The sequence below is a fragment of the Humulus lupulus genome, chromosome 9, assembly GCF_963169125.1.
Source record: "Humulus lupulus chromosome 9, drHumLupu1.1, whole genome shotgun sequence".
NCBI lineage: Eukaryota > Viridiplantae > Streptophyta > Magnoliopsida > Rosales > Cannabaceae > Humulus > Humulus lupulus.
The window spans coordinates 35,522,240-35,545,846 of NC_084801.1; the positions used below are offsets into that span (position 1 = coordinate 35,522,240).

At 40.2% G+C, this 23,607-nt stretch overlaps 1 pseudogene; it reads left to right on the forward strand.

Moving 5' to 3' along the window:
* The window catches only part of LOC133799611 (pentatricopeptide repeat-containing protein At4g21300-like), an 81,306-nt pseudogene extending 65,476 nt beyond the window's left edge, over positions 1-15,830 (forward strand).
* The last annotated feature ends 7,777 nt before the right edge of the window (positions 15,831-23,607 follow it).

A 23,607-nucleotide genomic window follows, 5' to 3' on the forward strand; every position in this document is an offset into this window, starting at 1 on the left:
TGGAATCCTCTAGCCAATCGGCTACTATTTTTGGCCCTCATATTCGTACATGACTAGTAGGATAGCCTAACTCCTCGGAAATAGCTTATTGGAAGTGCATGTGTATGGTCGACCGGTTATCCTCTTCTAACCACTCGGACACTTGTACATTCTTCTCCCAAGCTGCTCAGACACTCCATGCAAGCCGCTCGGACACACCCTCACCTTCTGCTTGGACGCCAGGGCACCACCTTTCAGATGCACGCCTGGCTGCTCGGACACTCCCCATCCGATCGGACACACAGCCAAGCCACTCAAACACACCCCTACCTTGGACACGCAACCAACCGATCGGATGTAGCCCCCCAGCTGCTCGGACACCAACCTTCGGACACGCGCGTGGGCCTACTTAGGCACACTCGACATCCGCTCGGGCATATGGCATAGCCACTTAAGCCTATGCCTAAAACTTACCCCACCAAAAACCATCAAAGCACCTTGATCGAATCTCCCAAAAGTATTTTGAGAGATTGATTTCTCTCAATCAATCTTGGGGAAAAATTGACTTCTCTTCTCCAAGAAATTTTTTCACTATGTAGTATTTACTTTGCATTCATTTGTTCGTCTTTGTTTGATTCATTCCAGGGACTCATCGCTGTTAGTCATGCTCAACAACAGACTACCCGACCAGTGATATATGCTCAGTTGACCAGGGAAGTTGTATCTGCTCTCCCGACCAGGAAAACTTTGCACCTGATCAGCTAAACTTTGTACCTCGCCAGTAGTTTACTCTTTTTTCTTGTGAAAACAATTGTTGCTTAGCAACTTTGATATTTTTCTCGTACAGCCGAGCTATTGGCATTTATACTTTACTTTTCTTTGCTAACTTGAAACATTCTAAGTCCTTTTAGACTTAAAAAGTTATAAGTTTTTTGTGAATAGTAAAGTCACTCTGATGTATGCCTTATATTTTCGCATGAGTACCTAGTTTTCTAACTTTATAAATTCTAGACATTTCATAAGTCCATAGTAAGTATACTTTCTCACACTCTTATTGCTCTAACATTTTATGACCACAATGTTTATTATCACACGAATATCTGCTTCAAACTTGAAAATTTTAAAAAAATTCCAAGTTACTTAAGCTTTGTCAAACAAGTTAGCTTAATGGCCTTTTTGGACTTCAAAAACTTACAAGTCAACCCAAAAACAGACATCTTAACTCGTGCTCTTATTGCCTGTGTTAAATTATATAAAGTATACCCCATGTGCCCCCCAAATGATCGAGGGTCGAAAGATCCTGGGTCACTTGCTACTTGACCAAATCTGTTCGAGTAGTTTATTGCTCGTGAAACACATAGAATATATTGAAAATATTCGAGCAGTTGAACACTGCTTGAACGTATCGACCAGTTGAACACTGTCTGATTTTTCTGACCAGTTGAACACTGTTCGAATAATTAACACACATGCACATTTGTAGCAAGAATCGACCACGCTGCGCGTAGTCTCTTTTATTACTCGTAAATTAAAAAGGACGAAACGTGTCTAATAACGATTCTTAAACAACAAAAATTGTTCAAAAATAGATGACTGGTCAGCAAATAACCAGCTCATAAACCAAATTTAAATAACAAGTTAAACAACTTGAAATTAAACTACCACTTTGAAAGCGGTATTTAGAAATAATATATTCACAGACGCTCGTCGTTCTAGTGGCTTCTGATCCTAGCACTCCCGCTCAGCATACCTCTCCCTTGCTTCATTGCTATCCTCAGCCAAGTGTGGACTTCCACATATAGTGTCTAAGGTAAAGTCCATAGGTCCGGGCTGCAAGGGTGGAGATCTTTGTCGTTTGAACCCAGGATTGCTGCTGCCTCCTTCTCCTTGGGGTGTCTCTGCCCGGTACTTTCTCAACTTGCCCGGCCGGAGAAGAAACTCTTTCTCGTCCTTGAGGTGATTGCATTCATTCGTGTCGTGACCATAATCTCCATGGAAACGACAAAACTTATTCATATCCCTCTTCCTCATCTCTTTCCTGATGGGTGGAGGTTTCTTGTAGGGAATCTCTTCATGACTAGCAAGATATATTTCTGCTCGGCTGGTCGAGAGAGTGGTGTAATTAGTGAACTGAGGCTCATACTTGGTTGGCTTTTCGTTTGAACTCAACTTTGCTTTCTTTTACTCATGGTGGTCAGACCCGTTATTTCCACGTTTCTTTCCACCATTATTAGGAGAGTCAGTTGATCCGCCCGGATTGTTTATGCCATTCTCCTCTTTCTCGATTGCATCATCCAATTTCATATACTTGTCTGCTCGGTCAAGAAATTGTTGAAGTGGTGAAATTGGATTTCTATGAATACTATCCCACAAAGGGCTCCGATAAGTTATCCCAGCGGATATGGCAACCATATTCCCCTCGTCTCCTACAGCAGTTGCTCTATTGGCTTCTCTCATGAATCTCTATATATAATTCTTTAAAGACTCATCTTTCCCTTGTTTGATATCTGCCAAGTGGTTGGCATAAACTGGTGGAGTCTGGGCAGTGTTGAATTGTCTACAAAACTCCTTCCTGAATGCTTCCCAAGAGGCAATGGAGTTCGGCTTAAACTTCCAATACCATTCCTGGGCGGTATCTGACAAAGTAGTCGGGAAAACTCTACACCGATAATCGTCACTTACTCCGAGCAATTCCATCTAGTCTTCAAACTTCCCAACATGTTTGATGGGATCTACCTTTTCTGTATATATTGGCAGAATCGGTGCTTTATATTTTGCCGGCGGCTGGGCTGCTCTAATCCGGGCACAAAATGGGTTGCCACTCCGGTGGTCTATCGCATCTATCCCGGAAGGTTGTCTTGACAAACCTTGCACTGCAGCTGTTAGCACGTCAAGCTGGGCTTGGATGGCTGGTGCAACTGACGAAGTTCCAAGGTCTTGACCGCCTGGTCGAGCATTACCATCTGGTGCACTATCGTCAAGTATTTTTACTTGACTGGCACGGCGGTTCAGATTTTGCCCTTCGACCGGGACGGTCCTCCTTTTGTTGGTGATAACCTCCCTCAGATCCTTCCGAGAAGCATGCTCTCCTACCTAATCGAACACCGTACTCTTCGATTTTTCAGAGGGCTAACTACATGGGACTTGCTCTCTCCTACTACGCTGCTGGCCGAGGTGCAGTGGAGGCATTTCGATACGTCCCGGGCAGTCTTTTCCTCCTTGTGGGTTGTTGTCTTCTTTATCCTTTGACTGGTTGGTGTGATGACAATCAGCCTCATCACGACCATGCCCATCTTTGAACTGTGAAGTCCTCTTTTCTCGAGGAGTCCTAGTTCGATCCTGCTTGGGTGGAGTCTTTTTACTGCCCGATCGGTGACTCTCTGATCTAGAAGTTTCTGATCGGTGGCTCCTGGAGGGAGTTCTTGAGTTCTCCCTCTGTGTTGATGCAGTTCTAGAGCGGACTCCGTCATCTTTCTGACCAGGGGGTTACTCCTGCTTCTTTCCGGTCCACGAGAATTGACTCTGTCAGTGGTCCTCCGATCAGCATTATTATTTCTTGCTCCCTGGGAGGCTGCTCGTGCTGCGACTTGAGCATTGGCTTGGGCCAGTTGGGTAGCCGCTTCTAGAGCAAGTGCTGCTTCATGATGTCTCTGGTCGACTTCCTCCTGTCGCTGTCTGAGCTCTTCGCTTCTGGCCTCCATATCGCGCCTTTGCTGCTCTAACACAACTCTCTGCTTGGCCATCTCTTCAGGAAAAGACTCCTGCCGAGCATTGAATTGCATAATCTCCTCTTGGAAAGCGCCTATTGCTTCCTAGAGTTGTTCAACTTCTAGAGTGGTCTCCTCGAGAAACACCCTGGGCTCAGTCTCTGGGTTCTACGGTCCCGGATATTCTGATCTAGCAGGCTCTTTTAACGTGCCTGACTTTTTGGATGCCACATTGGTATTCTTGGGCGCCATTTCTATATGATAATCGTGTGTTTCTTCTCTTCAGGCTCTCAGTGAAAGCACCAAAATGTTGACCACGATTTTGGCCAACGACAAGTAGATGTCAAAACTACAATGAACCTTAAGAGAAAAATACGACACAGATAATTTTATAGTGGTTCAGCCCCAATTTGTTGGTAATAGCCTAATCCACTTGGAGTTGTGATATATTTAGCCTACACTTACGATCAGATGAACTTGAGCCAACTGAGTTTCTTAAGTGCAAGTAGAAAAATATAGAGTTTCTCTCTCTAGAGAATACAAGCTTTATCTCTCTAACCTCACAGAAAATGCCCCAAGAATGCCCCAAGTAACAGTCCCCAAAATCTCAAAACGAGAGGGTTTTCTCTGTCTAAAAAGATCAGATCCCTAAAATGATACCATGAGCCATTTATTTATAGGCTCATGGATCGTACATCAGATATTCCCTTTGACCGGGTCCTTTTTGTTATTCTCACAATATTTAATTAATAATAATATTTAAAATACAACAATATGCGATTCTTTGGGATAATATGAGAGATTCCCATGCAGGTATGACCGATTCTAGCTGAAGTAGTTACTGGGATCTCTTGCATAGCAATGATCTGTTTAGTCGGTCCACATCACACCCAAAAGGAAAACTGGAGAGCCAAAACACTTCATCGGTCAGCCAAACCCTCACTGGTCGGCCAAGACAAGTGACTGGTCGGCCAAACACTTGACTGGTCGAACAAGCACCTGACTGGTTGGACAAACACCTGACTAGTCGGTCATGACACATCTCTGGTCTAACATGGCACATCTCTGGTCTAGCATGACACTTGACTGGTCAGTCAAAAATCTTCACCGGTCGGACAGAAATTCTATCAGATCGGTCAGATCACTTTATCACAACTCCGAAGAGCCAACACATTTATTTACTATTAATGTTCATTTTACTGACCATGCATTGCCACTTGTCACTTCTGATTGCTACATCATCGAACTGAAATTTTGGGGATAACAACATCTCAGTGGCAGAGAAAAGTAATTGCCTATGCAATATGTTGGTTAAAGGATCTGACCAGAACTAGAGTAGAGTTTCCGGTGGGCCAGGTGGCCAGTTTTATGTTTGAGATTATCATTTCGGAAATGATCAAAAGGAAAGATGACTAAGTGAACCACAGATAGGAAAGATTGAATGAAAGGTCTTAGCTGGATTAGCTAAGAATTATACAGTGTCAGGTATGGATTTACTGTGGTATAAGGATCGGACTTGGGATCCAATGGACACTAAGATTAATTGGGAGATTCTTGATGAATCTCATGCTACTCTTGTATTCTCTTCATTCAGGCATCATGGAAATGTAACAGGATATGAAATCTTTATAGTGATGGCCTGAGATGGAGAGGGAGGTAATGGAATGCGTGGTAAAGTTCTTAGCCTGGTAGCAGGTCAGACAGAGTATCAGGAATCGGTGAGGCCATTGTAGCCTTTGAGTATTATATATTGGAAACAAGAAAACATCGCGAAGGGTTTCGCGGTGGGATTGCCCAAGTTATTGGGTCAGTATGAGTTGGCATTGAGTCATTGTGACCATTTTCCCAAGTGAATTCAATTCTGTCAGTAAGAACAAGTAATACAGCTGATCAGTATTCAAATCTCTTGGTGAGAGGGATAGAGCGCCTTCATGAAACTCAATGTAACGACCCAAAATCGCTATTAAGGCTCAAGGGCCTTGATTAGTGTGCCTGGAGGGCATAATGGAATTTATGTGTGATTTTATGAGTTTAATGCATAGTTATGATTTAAAGCATGTTATATGACTAATTGAACATTGAAATGCATGACTACGTGGTTAGTATGCATGTTAGGTGAAATAATTATGCATGTGGACCCCGTTTGCATGATGGGGGTAAATTGGTAATTTTAGCCCGCTGATGGCATATATGTGATAATTGTATTCTGTGAATTGTACCACGTGAGTGTGGTGTTATTATTGTGATGCACGTGCCGAGACGGTCCTAGAGAGCTAGTTAACTTAAGAGTCACAGCGGGATTTCTATACCCGGCTCGGGAGGAGTCTAGGGGTACTTTGGGAATTTTATGGTTAAGATTGAGATTTAGCGGGTAATGGTTATTGGTGATTGGGTAACCTGGGTAACCATTAGTTACTGCTGAGAGTAACAAGTTCTAGATAGAAAATGGTAGAAATGAAATAGAAGTAAAAGGACTTAAGTGCCCTTGAGGTTTAGTTGGGAAAGGATAGGCAAGGAGGGGTAAAATGGTCATTTGGCTGGGAATTTGATATATGGCAGCTGGGTTATATGGGGTACACGGTTTGGGGCTTGTTCATTGTTTGGTTTTGTTAAAAAAATAAAGAGAAAGAAAAGCTAGAAGAAGAAGAAGAAGAAGAAGAAGAGGGGAAGGAGCTGATTTTTGGAGACTTGGAGATGGATTCAAGGAAGCAAAGGGTGGATTCTCCACTTAAAGGTAAGGATCCTAGACAATTTTAAGAGTTTTATCTGTTGTGGTTTAAGATTTTTGAGGTATGGTTTAGGTTTTTCAAGCTTGGGTTTGTGTTTTTGGCCTATGGGTTTAAGTTGTTGAAGTTGGAATCAATTGGGTGGATTTGTGAGTGTGATTGTGTTTTGAGCTTGAATCTAGTGTTTATGGGTTGTTAGATGGTCCATTTAAAGTCTTAAATTGATTTTGGGGTTTGGGTATTGGTTTGGTATGATTTGGGAAGGTTTTAACTTGGTGAAAACGCGAAGGAAAACCCAGAATTCTGGGCCTGCGAAGGCGTGCCGCGGCACAGTTTTTGCGTGCCGCGGCGTGGAGCCCCTGACTTGCTGGGTGCCGCGACACAAGAAAGTTGTGCCGCGGCACAAGGCCAATTTCAGGATGTCATTTTTGGCAATTTTAGGCCTTTGCTCCGGGGGTTCGGGGGATGTCTCCGGGGTGTTGTTTTAAGGTTTTAGAGGTCCCGAGGGTGCGGGATTGGTCCCGGGAAGTGGTTTTGGGTTGGTTAGTATTAAAAGTGTTGTATGTGTGTTGTGACTAGGATTTCGAGGAGGCTCGTGCTAGAGGACCGTGCTTGTGGCCTTGGTGCATCGGAAAGCTCGGGAAGTAGGTAAGAAAACTATAACACCCGTAGGATAGGGCATGGGCCCATAGTGTGATTGCGGGGCACGGCCCTATATTGCATGTTGCATGATGAGATGATTGTCGGGCATGGCCTTATATTGCATTACATGTTAGGGTGCAGATTTAAATAAATTGGCATTTGTTTGAATGTTGCTTGATTTATGCTATATATGATTATAATGAAATGAACGGCAAGGGCCGAGTGCGGCGTAGGCCGGGTACGGCAGCGGAGCCGGAAGTAACACTTAGCACATGGAATGCTTATAGTCAGGGCAGGGCCCGGTGGATACATGTGTTATCCTTACGGTGAGAACCGATACCCCAGGCTTCGGTAAGGCTTCTGGGGCGGCATGGCCGTGTTTGCTTAGTCTAATGGTTGACTTGTTTATCTGTGGATTATCTGTTATGATAAACTGTATAAATTGCATATGTTATGTTCTGCATGAGTTTTCTTGCTGGGTTTCGGCTCACGGGTGCTCCGTGTTGCAGGTAAGGGCAAAGACTGAGTCAACCAACCATGAGTACGGAGAGCGTGAAGCGACGCGTGCATGTTTGGCCTGCCCGACTGCTTTGGTTGGGGGTTTATTCGAAAATGGCTGTAATAATCTATGATTTTAGAACTGATCAACTGTAAACTTATTTCAAGATGTAAATAGTTTTCAAACTTTATTTTGGGATCCCAAATGTTTATTACTAGAAGTTTTTATTGAAACAATGCATTTTTAAAGATTACAGCCTTAACTTTTAATTAGTCACACTTTCGTTTCAAAACCTCGGTTAGCGAGTTAAGTGCACAAAGTTTTGTCTTAAAACTCACTTAGTAACGACTCTAAGGTAGTAGGGCGTTACACTCAAGGTCTATCTTATCAGATGAAGACTCTATTGCGACTTCCAGGTTTTGGAAAGGTTAAGGAAGGCGATGAGTATATAGACAGAATTCAGTACAGTTTATTATCCTCAGACTAATGGTAAGTCAGAGAGAGAAAGATAGAGAGTTATCCAGTGTTGGAAAGCTACCTTATGAGATGAGGTATGTTTGAAAATGTTTAGCACCAGTTCATTGGAATGAGATGGGTGAGGTGTTGATTCTGGATCATGTGATGGTTCAGGGGACCATTGAGATTATTAGAGGTTAGAGCTTGGATGCTCACTTCTCAGAGTAAATAGAAAAGTTTTACTGAATTGAAAAACAGGAACATGGAATTTCAAGTAGAAGATTGTATCTTCCTTAAAAGCATCACCATGGAAAGGGGTGATGAGTTAAGGGGCAAGTTGAGCCCTAGAGTAATTTAACAGTTTGACTTCTGGATAGGATTGGTCAAGTTGACTTTGGATCGACTTTATCTTTGGCATTGTTGGTTATATACAATGTATTTTGTGTTTCCATGATGAGGACATGGGTTGAATGAAACTCATAAGTTGAGTTATGAGGATCTGGGGATTTGAGGCTAAGTTATCATGTAAGGGATAGCCAGTTCAGATATGAGACAGAAAGAATAAGGTTCTGAGGAACAAAGTGTACCTTGAGTCAAGGTAAGGTTATAAAAACAGTGAGGCCAAGGAAATGACCTGGGAAACTGGAATCAATTGTGCGGAATTCTTATTCCGGGCTGTTTAGAAAAATTTTGAGGAAGAAATTTCTGTAAGGAGGGGATAGTTGTAATGCCCCAAATTTCCTAATAAGGTTTAGGACCTTGATTAGGAGGTCGGGAGGGCCATAATTGATTTATTATGCTATTTAATGATTATATGCATGTTTATGTTAATTATATTATTATATGATGATAAATGCATGCATATAGGTCCACATTTAATTATAAGGGTATTTTGGTAATTTGGCTATTGAGGGCGTGATTGTGTATTTTCATGCATGTGGGTGAATTATAAATAATACCACATTGTATGTGAATTGGTTCGAGCCATTCGGCATGAGACGATCATGGAAGGCAAGTTTTCAGTCTAGTCATAACGGGATTAAGTTCGGGGCTCAGAGTGAGTCTCGGGGTAATTTGGTGATTAGAACGTTGCCAGGAATTAAAGGGTAACGGGATATGAATTATTGGTATTTGATAATATTGAGAATAGCGGGAATTGGAGGGTGTTAATTATAATTAACGAAATAGGCAGGAAAGGACGATTTTACTCTTGGGAGTCTTTAGAAGAAGCCTTTATTTGACCTAGGGGCAAAATAGTCTTTTCACCCCTAAGTTATATATCAGCCCTTTAAGTTTAGAAAGCTGTAGAAGATATAAGAAAACAGAGCATCATTATCATCCTCATCTCTCCTTCCCGTACCTATTCCTCCTCCTTCCTTTCAATTTTTGAGAGCCAATTTGAGGATCCAAGCTAGGAGAGCAAGGCTTGAGGGCTTAGGACCTTGGTTCAATCATTGAAGAGGATCTAAATCAAGCTTGAGGTAAGAAATTCAGCCATTGAAATCTTTGGTTTATACCCTGTTTTTCTGTTAGTTTTAGTCAAGAGATTTTGATGTGGTTAGTTGGGAATTAATGGAAGTTCTTGAGTTTGGTTGCTTGGGTTTTGATGAGGGTGTGTTGTAGATGAAGTTTAGGGGTTGAATTAGATGTTTGGATGATGTTTGGGATTGGTTTTGAGGCTTGGTTTCAGGGGGAAATTGCAAGGAGGGAAACCAGAAAAGTTTCTGGTCTGTTGATGGCGCCCCAGCGCTAGGCAGGGCAGGTTTTGGGCTTCTCTGACTTTGGGGCAGCGCCCCAGCGCTAGTGAATTTTCCAGCAACCTATTTTAGGGCTCGGGATGACTTTTAAGGCTCGGGGGTTAGTTCCTTTACCCCGTCTGGGTAGATTAAGAGTCCCGAGAGTGCGGGATGGATCCCGGGAGTGAGGTTTTAGATTACAAACCTTTTTATGATTTATTTTATTGATGGGATTCCATATTTGGTTATGACTAGGTGACCGCTAAAGGATCAAAGGTTTGGTCGTTTTCAAGGGTGGTTCTTTTACTAATTCTTGCTCGAACCCGAGGTAAGAAAACTTCACCCCATATGTGACATGCATGGTTATTCTTGATACATGTTGGATGTTTAAATGTGACATGCATGGTTATTGTTGAGGCATGTCAAGTGATTAAATGTGATGCATGTGTTGCACGAGAAACATGTGATTAAGGCATGCCATGAATATTGAATATGAGACTATTCAGAGCTTGAGTCTCTGTGTTTGTGCATGATCATAATTATGCTAGAAACTGTTAAGTAAGCATGCTGAATGCCCTACTTTTGGATATTTAACATATGATATATACTGGTAGCATTGCTTACTTGTGCATGGTACTGACTAATTAGTCAGAATTGGCAAAGGTGTCAGTATCAACTGTGAAGCTAGGACTTATTAGTCAAGTTCGGCAGTGGTACTGGGCACTGGTCACACAGTGCTGACTCATAAGTCAGGACGGCCTTAGCGTGTTCAACACAAGCCAATAAAGATTAAATCTAATCGACATCTGCATTAAATGACTCAGAAGAGCATTAATGCTGGACCGACCTCAAGTTCGATGAAAACTAAAAGCGCTTGTGTGACTTACCCAGCAGTCACTCATCTGTTTAAGCTAGTGACTACCTATCAGTCACTCATCTGATAGAGCCATTGCAGGCAAGCCCAGGTGACGGTTTCGTAACACGACTATGGGCACTGAGCCCCATAGTGACTTGCTTGTCAGTCACTCAGTATGGTTAACAGAACCTCAAAGTGATATTCACTCATCTGTTCAGGGCTATAAGCTCTGTATGATCATTCTGATCATCATTTGCATGGCTTTGGGTATTGAGCCCCGTAGTGACTTGCTTGTCGGTCACTCAGTATGGTTTACCAGAACCTCAAGTGTTAAATCACTCATCTGATTAGGATTGACTTGATAGTCATCCAATCAGGAGGGCAGGATTTTTTTTGTCCTTGATTCCCCAGCATTGTTTGAATTTATTTGCATGCTTGAATAGAGCTATGTTTGCTAGGCATGCCAGATATGATTTGATATCATGATATGACTGTTCATGAGCATAATGAGTTTTCTTGCTGGGCTTCGGCTCACGGGAGCTATGTGGTGCAGGTAAAGGCAAAAGAAAGCTGGACCATCCTTGAGTTGGAGAGCTTAGGTGACGATGTGTACATATGCAGCTGCTCGACTTCCACGGCCGAGGTTTGAAGGAGAGGAACTAGGGCTAAACCCTGTTTTTCCGCTTAGATTGGCTGGTTGTAAATATTTTCTTGTAATAGACCTTTAAATTATATTTTTGGGATCCCAATGTTACAGTAAACGTTCTAGTGAAACGTTACATCTTAACCGAAATTTTTAATCCCTAAACTGCTAATCATACTTAGTTACACGTTTATGGCCAAATGACTCGATTAGCGAGTTTAGCACTATTTGCAATGTGCACCATAACGGTCCCTGGAGTTTAGAGCGTTACACATAGGCTCAAATTCAGTCATAGCAATTACAAGGCAAAAAGGATTTTGGAATATGTTCATTCAGATCTATGGGGTGCAAGTAGAACAACCACTCAAGGAGGTAATCAATACTTTCTTTCAATAGTAGATGACTATAGTAGAAAAGATTGGGTTTATTTACTTAAACACAAAAGTGAATGCCTAGAAAAATTTAAAACTTGGAAAACTCTTGTAGAGAATCATACATGTTGCAAAATCAAAACTCTTTAGACAGATAATGGGCTTGACATAAACCAAGAATTTGATGATTTATGCATGAAATCTGGTATACAAAGACATAGAATTATTATTAATACTCCTTAACAAAATGACATTGTTGAAAGAATAAATAGAACATTACTAAACAAAGAAAGATGATTGCTAATTGAATATGGATTAAAGAAAGCTTATTGGGGTGAAGCTTTGTATACAACTTGTTACTTGATAAATCAAAGTCCAAATAGAGTTATTGAAAACAACACTTCTGAAGAAAAATGGACTGGCAAGCCACCCTCTTTATCACATCTATAAGTTTTCAGGTGTGCTACATATGCACACCATGTTGATGAAAAACTTGGTTAAAGATCCATTAAGTGTGTTTTTCTTGGCTATCCACCAGGTGTTAAAGGATATAGATTGTTATCTATTGAAACACAAAAGACTAACACTAGTAGAGATGTCATCTTTAATGAATTAAATTTTCCTTTTAAAAGAAACGAGGAATGTACTTTTTGTGATGATGCAGGTCAGCAGGTTTCAAAATGAGATACAACTCACTTTGAGGTGGAAATAACTCAAGACAAAATAACAAGTGAAGATTCAAGTGCCGATGAAACTGAAGCACCCAAAAACATTCAAGATGAAGACCTAGATGATTATCAACTAGCTCGTGACAGAACTAGAAGAGACATAAGGACACCGACAAGATTTGGAGAAGCAAATATAATGGCTTATGCACTTTATGCAATGTCTAATATGTCTATATCAAAACCAAGAAGTTAGCAAGAAGCCATCAAGAGCAAAGATGCATCTAAATGGAAACTAGCCATGGATGAGGAAATGAGGTCTTTAAAAAGCAACCACACTTGGACTCTTGTTGAAAGACCTGTAAGGCAGAAAGTAATTGGTTGCAGGTGGATTTACAAGCTGAAAGATGGGATTAGTGCATCGGATCCAAATAAGTTTAAAGCTAGGCTGGTTGCTAAGGGGTTCACACAAGTTGAGGGTATTGATTACTCAGAATTTTTCTCACCAGTTATCAAGATGAAGACAGTAAGAATGATGTTAGCTTTGGCTGTGCAATTTGACTGGGAAGTTGAGCACATGAATGTGAAGACAGCCTTCTTAAATGGAAGGCTAGAAGAAGTGATATACATGGAGAAACCCGAAGGATATGAGGTAAAATCTCAAACTCAAAACCTTGTGAGATTACTTAAAAGATCCCTATATGGACTGAAAAAATCACCTAGACAATGGTATAAAAGATTCGACTCAGTGGTTACCAAAGTTGGGTACAATAGATCAGCCTTTGACACATGTTTATACTTTACTAATTTAAATTCAACTGCACCAACTTTTTACTGATCTATGTAGATGATATGTTAATAATGGGCAAGGATTTTAATAAGATCCGAAAACTTAAGGATGTTCTAAAGAGTGAGTTTGAAATGAAAGATCAGCTAGAAAAATCCTTGGTATTGACATACTAAGGATCAGACAGAACATAAAATTGTTTTATCTCAGAAGCAATACCTAAGATCTGTTGTAAACAAGTTTAAAATGACCGAAGCTAAAGATGTAAGTGTTCCTCTAGGTGGACATTTGGACTTGTCTGCTGATTACTCACCCACGACAGAGGCTGAGAAGAATGAGATGTCAAAAATACCATATGCAGAAGCCATTGGAATGATTAGTACCAGACCAGATATTCCTCATTCAGTAAGTGTCTTGAGTCGGTTAATGTCAAATCCAGGAAATGAACATTGGAAAGGAGTTAAATGGCTTCTCAGGTATCTAAAGGCAACAATAGCTACTGGTTTAGTGTTTAAAAGTACAGGAACTAGAGTACAACTTGAAGGGTACGTGGATGCCGATTTTGCATCAAACAAATATGCAAGAAAGTCTTTGACATCCTCTTGCTTTCTTCTAAACAACTGCTGTATTTCATGGAAGTCTCAGCTCCAACCAATTGTGTCTTTATCCACTACCGAGTCTGAATTTATTGCCACCACTGAATCTTTTAAAGAAGCAACATTGTTGAAGGGAATACTAAAAGAAATCAAGATGTTGAAGAAAAAGGTGATAGTCTATTCGGATTCTCAATCATCGATTCTTTTGCGTTGACAAGAATCATGAGGCTCCATCTAAAAACCAATTGGTGATTAGTGGAGTTACACATGTTCTTATTAATAGTTCAATATTCTTACACATATTCCATGTGGGACACCATAGTCTAATATCCCCCCTCAAGATGGTGGCGATTTTTCGCTCACCAATCTTGAATCACCTGATCACAAGTGGCCCATTTTGTCAGCTCGCTTATTTTTTTGGATCTCAAGTGTCTTTTCGCACTATGCGGATCTCGTGCGGCTTGGCTCACTCTTTTGGATCGGTGTGGATCGAATGCCCGCTAGGGAATTGACTCTTGATACCATGACAAGAATCATGAGGCTCCATCTAAAAACCAATTGGTGATTAGTGGAGTTACACATGTTCTTATTAATAGTTCAATATTCTTACACATATTCCATGTGGGACACCATAGTCTAATATGCGTAATAATCCCATGTATCATGAAAGGAGTAAACACATTGATGTGAGGCTCTTTTGGATCCGTGACAAGATTGAAGGAGGATAATAACTAACTTAAAAACCCTTTCTCTAAACCGTCCTTAAACAAGGTAAGAAAATTCATGGTTATATAATAAAACATGGTGTGCCGATAAATGTGTTCTTGTAAGGTGCACATTTAATTAATACAAGTGCAAAAATGTAGAGATGTGATTTAAGAGGTAAATGATGTTGGAGAAATATTATCTAGAATAGTAATTCTCCTGCATCATGATGGCATGCAATATTTTCCACCGAAGTACTTCAGTAGATGTCATTGTTTGCACAGCTATGTTTTCAGGGTTCGTATTCAACAGGATGAATTTTTATGCTCTAAAGAATTTTAGTTGATTACTTCAGGAAAAAATGAGACCAAATTTTGTTACATTGGCAAGTATTTTCCCTGCTTTTGTTGGTATGGCTGCTTTGAAATTGGTATAGGAATTGCATGGTAACACGATAAAAAATTGTTTTGACAGGCGGTGTTATGTGGCAAGTGCAATCACAGACATGTATGCAAAATGTGGAAGATTGGATCTAGTCCATCATGTATTTCAAAGTATGTCTGAATGGAATGCTGTTTGTTGGAATTTAACGATCACCAGCTGCTCTCAGATTGGCAAACTAGATGAGGCCATTGATCTGTTTTGTAAATTGGGCTGGAGGGAACAAAGTGTGATTGCGTGAGTATATCAGCTGCGCTCTCCAGCTGTGGAAACTTACTAGATCTCCATTATGGGAAAGAGATCTATGGTTATACGATTAGAAGAGCATTCAGCTCTGACATTTTCCCTGGAAGTGCTTTGAGAGACATGTGTCAAATGTGTTACTTGGTTGTTTCTCCTCAGATATTTGACCATATGGAAGGCAAGAATGTAGTATCATGGAACAGCATATTGCTGCTTATGGGAACCACGGTCGACTTGAGGAGCCCCTCACTCTATTTCATGAGATGTTAGATGAAGGAATCTGCCTGATGTTACCTTCCTTGGTATAATATTTGCATGTAGCCATGCAGGTTGAGTCGATGATGGAATTCACATTTTCCATATAATGACTGAATCATTGGATACCAGCTAGAACGGAGCATTACATGTGCATGGTAGATTTGTTTGAGTGCGCTGGGTGGTTAACCAAAGCATTTTAGACAAAGTATGCTATTTATACCAGATGCAGGGTGTTTGGGGTACGTTGCTTGGTGCTTGCCGAACCCATGGCAATGCTGATGCTGGAGACTGGAGATGTGTGTTTAAGATAAGTAGTTAGATGAAAGAAAGAGGAGCTCGGGAGGTATCCGGGTATAGCTGGATTTACATCATAACCCATATATTTGTTGCAGCTGATGGAAATCATCCTGATTCATCTGAGATATTTCATTGCTAAAAAATCCTTCTACAAGAATTAAGAAGAAAGGCTTATGTTGCTCAACTCTATCTCCCAATGCATCCACAAACATTGGGGATGTAAGCTTAGAAAACAGTTTTACCATTTTTTTTTCCTTTTGGCTGTTCTTCTGCGTTGAATTTTGATGTAAGCTCATGATTATCTTTAATTCTTAAGACTGTTTTGCATACACTTTGGTCAGAATAGTTTAGGCCTCTAGGTGAATATAGAACAAGTATATTTCTGTATATTCCTTTGTTTTACTTGAGAAAAACACATTATTGGACTAATTACATAAAGCTTTTTTTTTTCTTCTCGACATATTAGTTTGTTTCACCACCCAAATTTTTAGCTAGGATCATCCTAATTTCCAGTACCTTAAGGATCAAAAGCATAACCATTTACCTTTCATTTGGTAACACTTTAAACAGAAATTATTGATAATGGGATCAGTGCGTTTTCTCTTCTTCCTTTTCTTTTGAATGTGCTCTTTCACCACTTCAGTACAAAAGCAGAACAGTTCACTGGTAGTAGAATAGTATCATGGACTTGTTTTGTCTGTTTATGATCTAGAATTACAATGTAAGTGGAGAGAGTTTGCTTGTGTATGAAACTCTGCTATTTCTGTTTTGACTTTCTATCCACTATTATATGGTATGATACCATATCTGACTTTCCCTTTTTGGAAGGCTTAATAAGTGTTTGGGTGATACCTTTTACTTTTGTCTTTACAACTGGTATGCCAATTCTTGAGGTTCATATGGTCCAGCTATAAAGGAGCAAAGAAAAATCGTTCGTAAAATAAGGTAAGATTACTGACTTTTTATGTGGCTAAAGCTTACTTAAAATGTGGCTCTTCACTGCCTTTTATGGTCATCTTGCAGATTTAAGCAAAGTGAGCAATATAGCTATAGTGCGTAGTTGTATAATGCCTATCATTTTACTAAAAGTAATCTTATAGTTGTGGCCAAAATTCTGTTGGCTTTCTCTTATAATTAGCTTTCAATTTCTATTTTTCCCCCAAAAAAATTATGCTAAACAGGTCTTAAATCTTTTGTTAGATTTCTATTTATACTCTTTCTCTCTCTCAAATATACCTTCAAATTTAATTGAAACTATGTATAATATATGAGAGCTCTATCTATAAAAGAGAAATAAAAGTTCTCTCATTTAATTTGAATATTTAACAACTTAAATTCTTAGTAGTCAAATGGGTAAGACCCACTATTGACCCAAATTCCAATAGGGAAATTTTTATCTTTATGCATCATAACATATTTAATTTTTTTTAAATGCCAACATAAAAATTCTCCCCATAATGTGCCCCCTCTGATATTTTGGACAAAAATACCCTCCTCACTCAAATTTAACACTTCACACATTTTTTTCTCCCTATCTCTTTCTCTCATCCCTCATTTACAGCCATTTTTTCACAGCTCGGAGGTGGAACGGATTGGAAGTTTCTTGGCGTTTTTTAAGAGAAAAAATCATGGGTAAGTATCATTTCTTTAATCTACTTGTGAATATGAAATGTCATGGTTAGATATTAGATTCGAATTGTTCCGCAATTGAGTTTATATTTTTTTCTGCAATTTTTGAACTGTTCTTCAGATCTGGGATTATGTGGGAGCCATTCCAAAATCGATAGTACATCAATGTCATTTCGATGGTACATCGATGCCATTTCGATACTGAGGCAAACATCTAAATTAGATGATATTTTCGATGTAATATCGATGGTATATCGATGTTGAATCGATGTCATATATGTTGATTTGGTTCAGCGTCGATATGACATCGATATACCATCGAAATTGAATCGCATACAGAAGGCAACCATCAGCATCGATGGCATTTCGATGGTACATCGATACCATTTCGATACTGAGGTGAACATCTAATTTCGATGTTAGTATCGATGTAATATCGATGGTGTATCAATGTTGAATCGATGCCATATATGTTTATTTAGTTCAGCATCGATATGGTATCGATATTACATCGAAATGGTATCACATTGAAATGGCAACCATCAGCATCGATGATGCATCGAAATGTCATTGATGTGGCATCGATGTTGAACTACATTACAGATTTTCATAGGCATCGATTTACCATCAATTCTTCATAGATTACACTTTATTTTTATAATTTTCTTATGTTTTTTTTTTTTTTTGTAAATTTGCAGGTTCCAGAGTTAATATAATTGTTTCTTACAACGGTGTTTGGGAACATAAAGGAGAAAGATGGAATTTCAAAGCTGGTTTGAACACTATAATACATGTACCAATTGATGTTGGTTAAATAGAATTATTGGAGAAGTTGTATTCAAAGTTGAAAGTGGATAGGTCATTGTTTGACTTAAAGTTGGAAGTGTCGTTTACATGCAATGATTTTAGCGTAGATCCCATTGAAATCACAGATGATTAAGGAGTTAGTGCTCTTATTCTTGAAAATTCGAAGTCCTTAAAACATCGGGTTCCTTTATGCGTTAGTTCGATTGCAAAGAACATTGCTCTTATTGATCCATCTCCTAGAGCGAGTGTCAATATGGAAAATCATAATCAATCATGCACGGCTATTCCACAAATAGCTCCTGGGCCAAGTGTATGCATGGGAGGTCCTAGTCATAATGAAACTTTTTTTCCCCCAACAAATCTCCCGCATGATGATGGGTATGAGTATGAGCCTTATGTCAATGACGATCCAGTTGCCCTTTTTGGTGATGATGATGAAAGAGTTGAGGGGTGCAGTAGTTCTGATGATAACTCAGAGGATCGGTTGTCGATGCTACATGTGGTTCAAGTAGATAATTTAAATGTACGACCATTGCCAAGACGTCAAGAAAGCCAACGACGGAGGACTGCTGGCTCAGAGAGCAGTCGTCCAACTACACAAGATGATGGAAATAGATGGAGTTCTCCAACGTATACTGCTGAAGATATCCCATGCCCCTCTTATGTTATCCCCACGTTATTTGGGGTGAGTTGTGGAGTAATAGAAGTTGGGAAAGTTTTTGAGAACAAGTTAGAGTTGAAGACGAAGGCACACTTGTATGCAATGAAGCAGAACTTCGAGTTTGTGGTGAAGAAGTCAGGTACTGAAGTTTGGTATATCACTTGCAAGGATCCTGATTGTGGGTGGAGATTGAGGGGGAAGAGAATTCCTAAATCTGATATGTTCGAGATAGCTCGTTTCACCAACAAACATACTTGCTCACTTGACCTCCGACATAAAGGCCATTGCCAAGCTGCACCTTGGGTTATTGGTCATTGCATAAAGAAAAAATATCAAACTGGATCGAATGCATACATGGCAAACAACATAAGAGAGGACATTAAGAATGATTATGGCATTGAGTTGTCATATGGAAAAGCTTGGAGATGCCGAGAGAAGGCTCTTTCTTATGTCAGAGGGACACTGGAAGCATCCTACCAGAAGTTACCATCGTACATGTTCATGCTTCAACAGAAAAATCCTGGGACGTTGACAGATTTTGTCACTGAGGAAGATCGATTCAAATATTGCTTTTTCTCACTCGGAGTTAGTAGAAGAGGGTTTCGTACATGTCGTCCTGTGTTATGTGTGGACGACACTTTTTTAAAGACAAAAATACGGTGGGCAGATGTTATGTGCAGTCACGCTGGATGCAAATAACCATCTATATCCAGTTGCATTTGGTATTGTGGATAGTGAGAACCATGATTCTTGGAAGTATTTCATGTCAAATCTAAGGGAATCGATTGGGGAAGTCGAGGACTTGGCGTTTGTATCTGATAGGCATGCAAGTATTACACATGCCTTGGAAACTATTTTCCCCGATGCCTATCACGGTGCTTGCTACCACCACATTAGTATGAATGTGGTTGCTAAATTCAAGACTGATCATTGTCATGTGTTGATGTATAATGCGGCATATGCTTTTAGGAAATCCGAGTTCCACACTAACTTTGAAAAAATCAAATCAAAAGACCCAGCCATTGCTCAATACCTAGAAGGCATGGGTTTTGATAAGTGGTCCCATGCTTACTTTCCTGGAAATAGGTATGTCATTGTGAATTGTATTTTAATTTATGAAATCTTCTAAATGTATATTACTATTAAATTTTAGTTTTCTTGGATACTAGGTATAATATAATGACAAGCAATTACGCTGAAAGTTTAAACAATAAGACCCAGGATGCTAGGAGCTTTCCGATAACTGCATTCGTCGAATTTATTCGCTTCACACTACAGTCCTGGTTCTGTGATAGGAGAGAAACTAGAGAGAAGACAACTACAACTCTTGCACCAACCTATGAGAAAAATATGGTGGATATGGCTGAGAAAGCTCGATTCTTGATTCCTTATGCAATAGGGAGGCATGAGTTCCATGTGTTAGATGGTGAGCTGAATGGTGAAGTCGACCTCTTGAATAAGACATGCACATGCGGCGTGTTTTAGATTATTGGTATCCCATGCGCTCATGCACTATCTGGATCCCTTAAGCGAGGGGTGAACTTTTATTCGTTGTGTTCAGATTACTATAAAATTGAGACATGGAGGTCCTCTTACACAGAATCTATATATCCTACTGGTAACGAGGAAGAGTGGATTGTTCCACATGACATTATGACAATAAAAGTGAGAACACATGCGCAGAAAAACCTAGTTGGTCATCCAAAGAAGAAACAAGGTAGGCCTAAGACGAAACGCCTTCCTTCTAATGGAGAGAAATGTGTTGTACAACGCAAGTGCAGCACTTGTGGAGGTCTAGGTCATAATAGGGCAACTTGTAAAGTCCGTGTTTGATATTTATGACATCAATGTTAAACTTTTTATTTGGGTACTAATGGTCTTTGTTACTCTTTTTATGTGTGTATTGATGGACTTTGTTACTCTTTTTATTTGTGTATTAATGGACTTTTTTACTCTTTATATTTGTGTATTAATGGACTTTGTTACTCGAAACGACATTTTTTATATACAATACTAAGGAGAAATATACTATTGTGTGTCATCGAAATCAAAATAAATGTTCTAACATCAAGGGTACACATTCTCATAAAAAATGTCGATGCATAATTTTTCCCTTAAATACTGAATGTTGTCCTCGATGGCATATGATAAGGGAATGTCTCCAAGAATGAACTCCAAGTGTTTGATGGCGAATACGCCGCAATCTCCGCTGAAACCAAGAAATCTTTATTGTGAGTGTATTGAAAATTAAAGGAGAACAGTATTGAAAATCTGAATTTAGTATGTCTACCTGGTTCTAGACTGTGGGACAATATCAGTGGACATGCGCTGCCAATCAAAGTTTGGAACGGTGATCTTCGGTCTAGCTATTTTCAACTTGGGGTGTCCTTTAAACATACCAGAAGCATTGAGTAAAGATGGAAGCATCCTAGTCCAAGGCTCGATCAACTCAGACAACTTATTATGGCTAAAGTTAGAATGATCTGAGTCAAATACAATGACCATCCAATCAGCGAAATTTATTTCGCAAAGGACCCAATGCCGATTTTCCATGCACCAGTAGAAGTAGACCTCGTTGCAATCACCCCAAGGCTTCTTGTGCTTTTTGGCATCTCCTTTCAGGAAATCAAGAATGTCCGAGTCCCATTGGTAAGTGCTGCCATTTTTCTTGAATTCCTCATATCTAGTATGAATATATTGTGCAAATGATGAATCAAGTACGGTGGCTTTCACGGGGTACGTCTTCGGAAACTCAAAAAGACGTCTCCGTATAAGATAATTCGCAGCGTCGAGATGCTACAAATAAATAGAGTAACGTTAAGGAAGAGTGGATTGTTAAAATGAGATAAATTTTCTAACAAACATAAGAGACTTACAGTTTCTGCCAACCATTCTTTTGCCACCTTCAACTTCAAGAACCAAACAGGGGTCCCATCACAACATTCCAACTTCCTTGGTCTGTTGTTGTCAATCTCACCGAGTACCCATCGGTTAAAAGTTGTCAACATATCTTGATCCAACACCTTTAAAGGAAGGATCGTAACTGGGTCCTTGAACTTTGGTTTCTTGGCTGCTGGAGTATAGTCCTTGTACCTTACTGGTCTCTGTCTAGTGCGCTTACCTGTAAAGGAGCAATTAGTATCTAATCTCTTTAAAACAAAAACAAAAAACTCATGGATTAGTCGTACCTAAGACCGTCTGCACTGGCTGAGAAGGTGTGGCTTCTCCAACAGAAGGCTCGTAACATGAGGGGAGAATGTCGTACTCTACATCATCTATTGGAGTAGGTGCATGAGTATGTGCAGGAGTAGGTGCAAGAGTAGGTATACCACCTAGTGTTGCCAGCTTCTCTAATATGACTTCTTGATTTTTAAGGACGATACCTAGAGTGGCCTTAACATCGTCCACTGCACTTGATAGTCTGGCCATCTCACCCAACACCTCCTCATAAGCCCCAGGAGTAGGAGCAGAAGTAGGTTCTGTACTAGTATCTGGAGCAGACTCTGTCGGGGCATCCTCCACAAATATGCCAGCCTCAACGGCTATCTCAGCCACCGTAGCAGCCCTGCCTTAGGATCATAAGGTCTTCCATCCTCTGGTGTAGGCTGGATCATATTCTGCAGCATCGCATACCTAGGAGCATCCCCCTCTGTCCTCTGATATATGGCATCAAAGAAGTCTTGTTCATTTGGTCGAGGCCTTAGGATAGAAATGCATGACAACTGTAATGGAAACAAAACAATCAAATTAGAAACGAAATAAGTTTATTAGTATAATTCAAAAGTTCTTGAATTATTTAAATGTAATATAACTTACATGTCTCCTCGCAAGTACATCCTTCAAATGCAAATGCTTCGGCTGGCCTATGCCCTCCCACTGTATCATCCTAGGGAACTTGAATCCACAGGGCTTGGCGTGTTCCTTCTGTAAATCAAGAATTGTCTCGTATGCCCAATATTGCAAGGCTGGTGGATACCCCTTGCAAGTGTACTTTGCCTCCACCTTAACACCCTTAGAAGACTCCACCTCAGTGATCTTCTTCGCCTTCTTACCTGGTATTGTAGTACCAATCGCTTTCATATCTCTATTGAATTTTTTCACAGTTGTATCGAATGAAAGGGATCCCCATGGATACTTCTCAAAATAATCTAAATCCTCGACCATCGACAATGAAGCTCGCCAAATAGCATTGTCGTTCTCAGCGCCCAATAGTATCCCCTCCACAAAGTAAACCAAACCAAACTTGTACAAATCATCAGGTACATCGCACATACTAAAAGCTCGTTCCAACATACTGAACCGAATGTCTTTCTCAGGTTCCACACTGAAATATGTATCAACTAGGCAGGAGGAAAGTAATGTGAGGTTCAATGTCAACAGCAAGTGGTGGACAGGAGCAGCTCAGGCCGGTGATAATGGCAAACTCGTGCACCCTAAACTTATATAAGTTTGGGCCCATCAAGAAGTGCACCTCATCGCCACGCGGAGACTTGACCTTCCGCAAAAGCAGTGTGTGCACCAATGCCCCAGAGAAGGAAAAGGGAGGGGCTGTGAAGAATGGTCCAAAAATAGACTCATTTACCCTCCCCAACAATCCATGCTCCTCAAATCTTTTCTTCAATTTTGTTAACCTCCCAGAACCCCTATAGGTCATACGACCGACATAATGATCCTCCATAGGGATCTCAAGTGGTGGGATACGTTTGGGTGGCATCTGCAAAATATCCACACAAAAAAAAAAGAGAATTAGTTGAATTTATAAAAAATACTCAATCTATTGTTGTCATCGAAATGGAATCGATGTACCATCGAAATAGCATCGATGGAGCATAGAATCGATGCCATATATGTTCAGCATCGATATGACATCGATGTGGCATCGATATACCATCGATTGTGCATC